The following is an 8757-nucleotide window of genomic DNA, read 5'->3' on the forward strand; positions in this document are numbered from 1 at the left end:
TTCAGAATGAATAATTCCCACATGCTCCAAAGCCTCCCCAAAGAGATGGTTCTTAAACAGCTTTACAAACACACACCTGCCATTTACCTATTCTTGACTGGGAGGTAGAAAAAAAAGGTACTTTGTGATTTTAGTATATGTGCTGCCGAAGCGAGCACGCTACTTTGTGATTTTAATAATACTCATTACAAATAATACTCATTACTCAATCCATTACAAAAAAATAAGCTACTACAGAAAGAAAAACCATTATTCATTCAATTTTTGCAATGAAACAAAGATTTTGGCTAGTTCATTCCAAGCTTTCTTTGTTCAGCAGGGCAAACGATGCAACAATAAGGAAATACTAGAAAAAGCACAGGGCAAAATGTTGGGTATGATGACATGAGAAAGTTTTAAAATAGGCTAGTCTCTGACAGTTACAATGCAGGATATAAAACAGATGTAATCATAGACCTTTGGCTTAATAAAAACTTTTGAGTGTATATTAGTTTCCTGTGGCTGCTGTAACAAATTACCACAAAGTGTGTGGTTTAAGACAACAGAAATTTATTTCCTCATAGTCCTGGTTTGGGGCTGCAAGGGAGAATCTGTTTTTCGCCTCTTAGCTTCTGGTGACTATAAGCATTTCTTGGCTCATGCACAAATCATTCCAATCTCTGCTTCCACGGTCACATTGCCTCTTCCTCTTCTGTGTGTCTTCTCTTCTTCTGCATATAATTTCCTTCTGCTCTTCCCTAATAAGGACAATTTATCTCTGGATTTTGGACCCACTCAGATAATCCAAGATGACCCTTTCATCTCAAATCCTTAACTTAATTACACCTGCAAAGACTATTTTTCCAAATAAGGTATCATTCACAGGGATTAGGTTGTGAACATATCTTTCTGAGGGCTACCATTCAACCTAAAACATGATTCCAGGTATATTTTTAAAAAATATGTTTTTATTGACTTTAGAGAGAAAGGAAGGGTGAGGGAGAGGAAGAGAGAGTAAAACATCAGCTGCTTCCTGCAAGTCCCCTACCGGGGACTGAATCCACAACCTGGCTCGGAATCAAATCAGTGACCTTGTGCATGGGGCAGTGCTAAACCAACTGAACCACACAGGCCAGGGCCAGATTCCAGATAATTTTTCTAAGGACATCATTAGAATATATTTTATTTATACAAAAAAAACCCCTAAAGGATGTTCATCCATAATCAAAAAGGGTATGACTATACCCTTTAATTTAAAGGGTATGACTATAAAGAGCTATCCATCTGATTTGACTATGTGTACGATTTGGCTATATACAGCTGCTTACTGAGCAAACCTTGGTTTGGACAGAATTAGTCATTGTGCTATACATATACATCACATATCCTGTGATGATAGGCTTTTCTGAAGGATCGTTTTACTTTGCTCACTAATATACACTTATCAGTCCCCACATCCTCTTTCCAAAGAACTTTATTTCATTATTTTTAATTTAAGGATGCCTATAAAAGAAGTGGCAGTTATTCATACAAACAAACCTGAAGGACAGATTAGCTTGGGCAATATTGAAATAGGTTAGAAATTTAAAACCAGAAGATCAAAAGAAATTACAATACAAGATGCTTGAACAGCCTAGTTACCTCTCCTGATTCTATGTTTCAAGAGCATCGTGTATTGATTATGCATTGTAACTGATTCCAATGTGAGAGGTAACAGGATCCCATATGTGGTAATCTCATGGGGAGTTTATTCCTTTTGTTTTTATTCTGAGACTCCTTATGACAAGTTACTAATAATGAAGAAAAAACCTCCTTGTAATAATTTTTAGTAGTTGAGTGTTTCAAAGATATAATTTATACTAACCCAATGAAATAGATGATATAGACAATAGCACATTCTCCCTCATTTTATATTCAGAGAAAGAGAGTGAGGCATAGTCATTTTGGGGAAGTTGTAAAACTGAGAGAAGTCAGGTATCCTGACAGTCAATTCAACTAAATAATTCCAGCTAAATGACATATGCGCTTCTGTATTTTGTTTCAAAAGACATGTCAATCAGAAAAAGAGTATCAAAAGACAAAGAAAAAGCTTTCTGTAGAAAGGAAAAACATTTCACACAAAATGCCCCTAGAGCTATGCTGCCCAGTGTACACATATACTGACTGAAGACTTAGTATGAATAAAAGAACATTGCCCTGGCAGGTGTGGCTCGGTTGGTTGGAGCACTGTCTGGTACAAAAGGTGGCGGGTTCAGTTCCCAGTCAGGGCACATACTCAGGTTGTGGGTACATGCGGAAGGCAGCCAACCCATGTTTCTGTCTCACATTGATGTTTTTGTTTCTCTCTCTCAAACCAACTTTAAAAAAAGAGAGACTGTAAAGTCATTCATTAATATACCTTGATATAATCGTTTGAATATGCTGGGTTAAACATGTTATGAAAATTAATTTCATCTATTTATTTTTAATGTGATGTAGAAAACCTTAGATTACATTTATGACTCACACTAGAGGCCCAATGCACAAAATTTGTGCCTGGGGGGAGGGGAGGTGTCCCTCAGCCCAGGCTGTGCCCTCTCACAGTCCGGGACCCCTTGCTCCTTACCGCCTGCCTGCTTGCCGCTCCTCAGCTTCTGGCTTAGTGGTGCCGCTGAGGCGGGAGAGGCTATCACCTCGCTGCTGCGCTCACCAACTGTGAACCCAGCTTCTGGCTGAGTGGCGCTCCCCCTGTGGGAGCCCACTGACCACCAGGGGGCAGCTCCTGCATTGAGGGTCTGCCCCCTGGTGGTCAGTGTGCAACATAGCAACTGGTCGTTCTGCCATAAAGGTCTCTTAGGCTTTTATTAAGATTACTAGAGGCCCAGTGCATGACATTCATGCACTGAAGGGGGGGGGGCGGTCCCTCAGCCCGGCCTGTGCCCTCTCTCAGTCCGGGACCCCTTGGGGGATGTCCGCCTGCTGGCTTAGGCCCACTCCCTGCAGGTGGACATCCCCCTAGGGGTCCTTAGTGGTGCCGCTGAAGCGGGAGAGGCTACTACCTCCGCTGCTGTGCTCACCAACTGTGAGCCAAGCTTCTGGCTGAGGGGTACTCCCCCTGTGGGAGCGCACTGACCACCAGGGGGCAGCTCCTGCATTGAGTGTCTGCCTCCTGGTGGTCAATGCATGTCATAGTGACCGGTCATTCCCCTGTTTGGTTGATTTGCATGTTAGGGTTTTATTATATAGGATATACATAACATAGAGCAAGTTATGAAATAGATACATTATATGGACTTTACTCAGCAAATACTTATTAAACACCTATTATTGTCAGACTTTATGCAAAGACCTTAAGAGTGAACAAAGAGAATGGTCCCTGCCATTATAGTTTATATTATTACCTACACTTCTATGGCACATTTCACATACGTTATCTCATAGTGATAATGCATAATAATTTAATTTAGGATATATTATGTTATATAATATTTATCTAGAAGCCTACCACTATCACATTCCCAATAGCTTCTCCTGGTTTCTTTTTTTTTCTTTTTTAAACATATTTTTACTGATTTCAGATAAGAAGGGAGAGAGAAAGAGAGAGAGAAACATCAATGATGAGAAAGAATCATTGATCAGCTAGCTGCCTTCTGCATGTCCCCCTGGGGATCGAGCCTGAACCCAGGCATATGCCCTGACTGGGAATTGAACTGTGACCTCCTGGTTCACAGGTTGATGCTCAATCACTGTGCTACACCCCTTGGGCTTCTCCTGGTTTCTTGCTCCTTGCCTCTAACTAATTTGCTCCCTCTTATGGCTCACCTCTACCTGAGTGTCTGTCTCATCAACTGGCAACCTGCCTACTATTCACATTACAGCAGGGCTATTTATATTTTCAGGGGTCTCCAGAGAAGGGCAGAGATGGAAAATGTTAAGTGTACATAATTTTAAGGGGCTAACTCCAGTTTTTTTGAAGCCAAGACTGAGTTTTGAGTTTCTTCTGGGCTTAAACAAACTATGGTGATTTTGAACGGGCTTTTGCTTCATAATTCAATGTACAAACTTATTTGAGAGCTAAAACAACTCATCAGTTTTGTCCTGCTGAGGCTTTCACATATGAAAACTCTCCCAAACAGGATTTCAAAAGCGACTTTCTGAAAAGGTGCTAACTTTTCCCACTTTAATACAGAAAGTATTACTGACATATGATCGGTACTGAGAAACAAATTTAGTACCCAACTTATAAACACCCAAAATGATTTTATTGCCATTTTTGGTTGAAGTCTACCACCATCTGAAATACAGATGTGTTTAGCAAAAGACTATTAACCATCTATCTTTAGTTGTGCAGCTATGGTTACATATAGTTGTTTTAAGGTTATACATCTTCTGCCAGCTAACAAAGAACTGATATTTTATGACTTAAAAAAAAAAAAAAAAAGAAAAATAGTATCTACTCCTGAGTGGAGAAACAAAATCACCTAAGGAAAATTTAACTGTTCTCTATAAGTAATTCTAAATAATAAAGAGCTAATATGCAAATGGTTATCACACCCTCACAATCCATCACCAGGAGGCTGTGCCTAGGCCGTGTGGCTAGGCCTGAGGGTCCTGTGGATCCATGTGGCGTGGAGGCAGGACCCCTGGCTCAGGCCTACCTCTTTGGGGCAATCCATCGAGGAGCCCTGGATGGCTGGTGGGGGCTACCTCTTGGGGTGATAGATCGCTCTTGCACTGTGAGAGGGCACAGGCCAGGCTGGGGGACCCCCGCCCTCCCAGTGCATGAATTTTGTGCACCGGGCCTCTAGTCAGATTAATAATGATGCAGTGCAGTTTGCTAAAAAGGAGAGTCAACCCAAAATCTTTAAGCTAAATTTATTTCATATTTGATCATGGGTCCTTTCAGACCAGCATTAAACTCTACTAGTGCTAGCTTGCCAAATACAATAGGATGTGCAAATATAAATTTAGAAATTTGACTTTTCTTAACCTTCAGCCCCAAATGGCCTAATTTTTATATGGGCTCCAACAATCAAAGAGCATACAGCTTAGTCAGCATGAAATCAGCCAGTAACAATCAATTGTCACTTTTTAGTAACATCAGAAAACACACAAACAAAAAACATCCCACAATTCTCTAACATTTCCTTTATAACCTGACTGGAGAAGAAATATAAGGAGGGAATTCATGTGTATATGCCCTTGCTCTATGCCCTACACTTGATTAGGGACTTTTATATGTTCGTGTTTAAGATAAAATAAGAGCCTGCTATAATATACAAAATTCTTTCAAATGTTAAAAAAGTTTGCTTCAAATTACCTATACCTAATTCCATCTAACAAGCCCATAAAAACAAATAGCATCTTTCAACCTGATCCCATTAAAGAGACGTGACCTCAGCCCTGGCCAGTGTGGCTTGGAGTGTCGTCCTATACACCAAAAGGTGGCAGGTTCAATTCCCCATCAGGGCACATCCCAAGTTTCAGATTCAATCCCCAGTTGGGGCATGTGCAGGAGGCAGTTGGTTGATGTTTCTTTTTTCCCCCCCTCTCGCTCTAAAACAATATATTTAAAAATATATTTTTAAAACAGAGAGGTGACCCCAAGTGCTTTACATTCACAACTGCAAAAATATTACTTTGTGACTCCCCTATTTCAAATTTGTAAAATGCATTTATTTTCTATTAAGCTACTGAGGTATCTTTAAAAGCATATACTAATATGGTTTCATTTAGTCAAGTAAAAAGGCACCCAAAATTCTACAAATCACACCAAAATAAAAGATTCCAACACTGGCTAGATGACAGTAAAATACACTCTTCTTTATACATATAAACTCTAACTCTCAATTGAGGCATCCATCAAATGAAGCAACAGTGCCTCAAGTAGCTTCTGTTCAGAGACTAGGACTTGGGTTGTATTTCAAATCCTAAAATAATGTTGCAGGTTGTCTGTTTTAATTTATATTTATTGTTGAAAGTATTACAGATGCTCCCTTTTTTTCCCATCGACCCCCTCCATCTCATAACCTACCCCCTAGGCCTTCACCACACTATTGCAGTGTTCTTAGGCCATGCATGTATGCATATCAATTCCCCCACTAATCCCTGCCTTTCCTCTGAGATTCATCACTCTGCTGCATACTTCCATGTCTCTGGATCTATTTTGTACATCAGTTTATTTTGTTCATTAGATCCTAATATTGCAGTTTTAAAAGTTAATCATACAGGAATCCTCTGGGAAGTAAGAGATACTGAAAAAATACACTAACATTGGTTGCTAAATGTAATTTTTTTCCTCAAAAGGACTTCCTGAGGTGACATTAAAATAGTTCTCTTAGCCCTAGCTGCTTTAGCTCAGTGGATACAGGATCGGCCTGGGGATTGAAGGGTCCTGGATTTGATTCTGATCAGGGGCACATGTCCAGGTTGCAGGCTTGATCCCCAGTAGGGGGCATGCAGGAGGCAGCCAATGATTCTCATCATTGATGTTTGTATCTCTCTCTCCCTCTCTGAAATCAATAAAAATATATTTAAAAAATATAGTTCCCAAAGACACATTAAATTTACATTTCAGTAATAAAAAGGAGAATATTAAACTAACAAATAAAAGTTTTTATTGTTGTTGCACAATTTGGTTTATGTCCTAAGACTTAATTCTAAACCTTTAACCACGTAGCAAGGAAAGAACATTTGAAAATAAGAGTTAACAGATCAGCACCACTTTCTAAACAGAGAAATATTTACATCTTGATTCAGTTCGGACAGCTGGGTGTTAAGGAAGCATAAACAGACAAACGTGGTAATAGCTTGAGTTCTAAGCAGAAGTAGAAAGATTTGCATTAGGATGACAAAATTGAAAATGAAAGTTAGGAATACTAACCCTTCATACAATCAAAAGGGTCAAGAAATCAAGTTCAACTAATATAAATAAATAGACAGCCATGGTCTTAGCTGCAAAAAGTGAAACGGGAAGGAAAGATCACAAACATTTTAAGGCCATCAATCACAGGAAAGGGTTGCTTTCTGCCTCCACTGTTTACTAAAACTATCATTTCAAACGATCATTTCCAGCCAACCTGGGTTTGAACATTGCAGCGGCACTTAAACGCTGTCCTTTCCAACGTCAACGGAACATAACGTCCTGCAATATTTTGAATAATAAATGAAAACCAGAATAAGCACCGTTCGTATATTTCTACCGCCAAGGAGCAATGGGAAAAAAATAAGACCTTTCTTTACAAAAAAAAAAAAAAAATGTATTTTTTGTAAAGAGAGGGGTAGGGAGAGAGAGAAACGGAGAGAAACATCGATCGGTTGCCTCCCATATGTTCCGGGACAGGGGATCGCAGCCCCGAAACCTGGGAGGTGCCCTAACGGGGAATCCGGACAACGTACAACCACCTGAGCCACAGCGGCCAGGGTGAGACCTTCCTTTCCCCCATTTACAGCCTTAACCACTCTCTCCCCTTCTTCTTCTTCTTCTTTTTTTTTTTTACTGCCCTTGTCGCAGGTTTACTGAACCCTAAACTTCTTTTCTTCCCATTAAGGGACGGGGAAGGAACAATGGTAGAAGGGAACTCCGATGACAGGGAGAAAATGCAAATTAAACATAGTGGCCTTCCTCGCTGGGGGGAGGCTGGGGACTCCCTGAAGGTTTGGCGGGAGGGAGACAATCCTGATGGGCCCCCCCTTAACACATGCTTGACCCCAAGACGGCACCCTTTCCATCGGTGAAATTTCTGCTTTGGAAGCGCTTGGCGGTCTTCTCGCAGGAGCCTCCCCCGGTGCATGGCCTCCCTCCCCCTCGGGCCCCCGCAGCGGGAGTTGGGGGGCGCAGGCCCCGGCTCCTCATTTGCAGCCAGGCCCGGAAACGGGTCCCGTTAGAGCCGATTTCACCCGTCAGGAATGCGCTCCGCCCCCGCCGCCCGCCGGGTCCCCCCGCGGCCGGGGCCGGGGCCGGGGCCGGGGCAGTCAGTGCCGAGGGGAGCGCCGCCCCGGCCCGTCACCACCCCGCAGGGCGGCCGCCCCCGGACGGCCCGCACGGGGCTCGGGCGGCTCCCACGCTCCGCTCCGGGCCGCGGCCAACGCAGGGCCGGGCGGCGGGCGCGGAACTAGACCGAGGCCTGACCCCGGGCCAGCGCCGGCCCCGGCCCCGCGCGGAGCACCGGCGGGGGCGCCTCTCCCGAGGCATTTCCGAGTCCATTTCCGTCCCGGGGAGGGGCGCGGAGGCAGCGGGGGGCCAGAGCGCCTCGGATCGGAAGCGGGAGCCGCCCCTGCCCTCCCGCTCCCGGGCGTAGCCTCCGCTCGTCCCCTCCCGTACCTTCAACTCCTCAGGGCGGCGGGCGCGGGTGGCGGGCCAGCAGGCCCCTCTCGCGGCGGCGGCGGCGGCGGAGCCGGAGGCAGTATGGAGGAGGGTCCCGCAGACGCGCCGAGGCGCCTCTCAGCCGGGGCGGGGGGACGGAGAGGAGGGGTCCCGACGGCCGCTTTCCCCAGCTCCTCCTCCGCAGCTCAGTCTCAACGGCCGCTCCCGGGAACCAGCGCCGCAACTGCCATTCTCCCCCGCCCGCCCTGCCTCCGCCCCCGCTGTCCCCGCCCCCTCCGCCCCCCGCCCCGCCCCCCGCGCCGCCCGCGTGCCTACGTCATGGCGTCACGCCCACCCGGCCGGCGCGGGCGGCTTCGGGTGCAGCCGATGGCTCGCGTACTCACCCCGCGCGGGTGCGGGAGCGGCCCGCCTGCGGCCCGGAGTCCCCGGGTCCCGGAGCGCGGCCCCCGCAGCAGGTCGCCCGGAGCCGGCGG

The 8757-nt window shown here is 45.1% G+C and overlaps 1 protein-coding gene across 1 annotated transcript in view; it reads right to left on the reverse strand.

Moving 5' to 3' along the window:
* RNF19A (ring finger protein 19A, RBR E3 ubiquitin protein ligase) overlaps nt 1-8552 on the reverse strand; it is a 37301-nt gene extending 28749 nt beyond the window's left edge. Inside the window, exon 1 of the mRNA XM_081111120.1 lies at nt 8282-8552. The gene's annotated coding sequence lies outside the window, so the exon portion shown is untranslated. The remainder of the gene's footprint in view (nt 1-8281) is intronic.
* Nucleotides 8553-8757: the final 205 nt, after the last annotated feature.

The sequence above is a fragment of the Myotis nattereri genome (genome assembly GCF_964212035.1).
Source record: "Myotis nattereri genome assembly, chromosome: 17".
Lineage (NCBI taxonomy): Eukaryota > Metazoa > Chordata > Mammalia > Chiroptera > Vespertilionidae > Myotis > Myotis nattereri.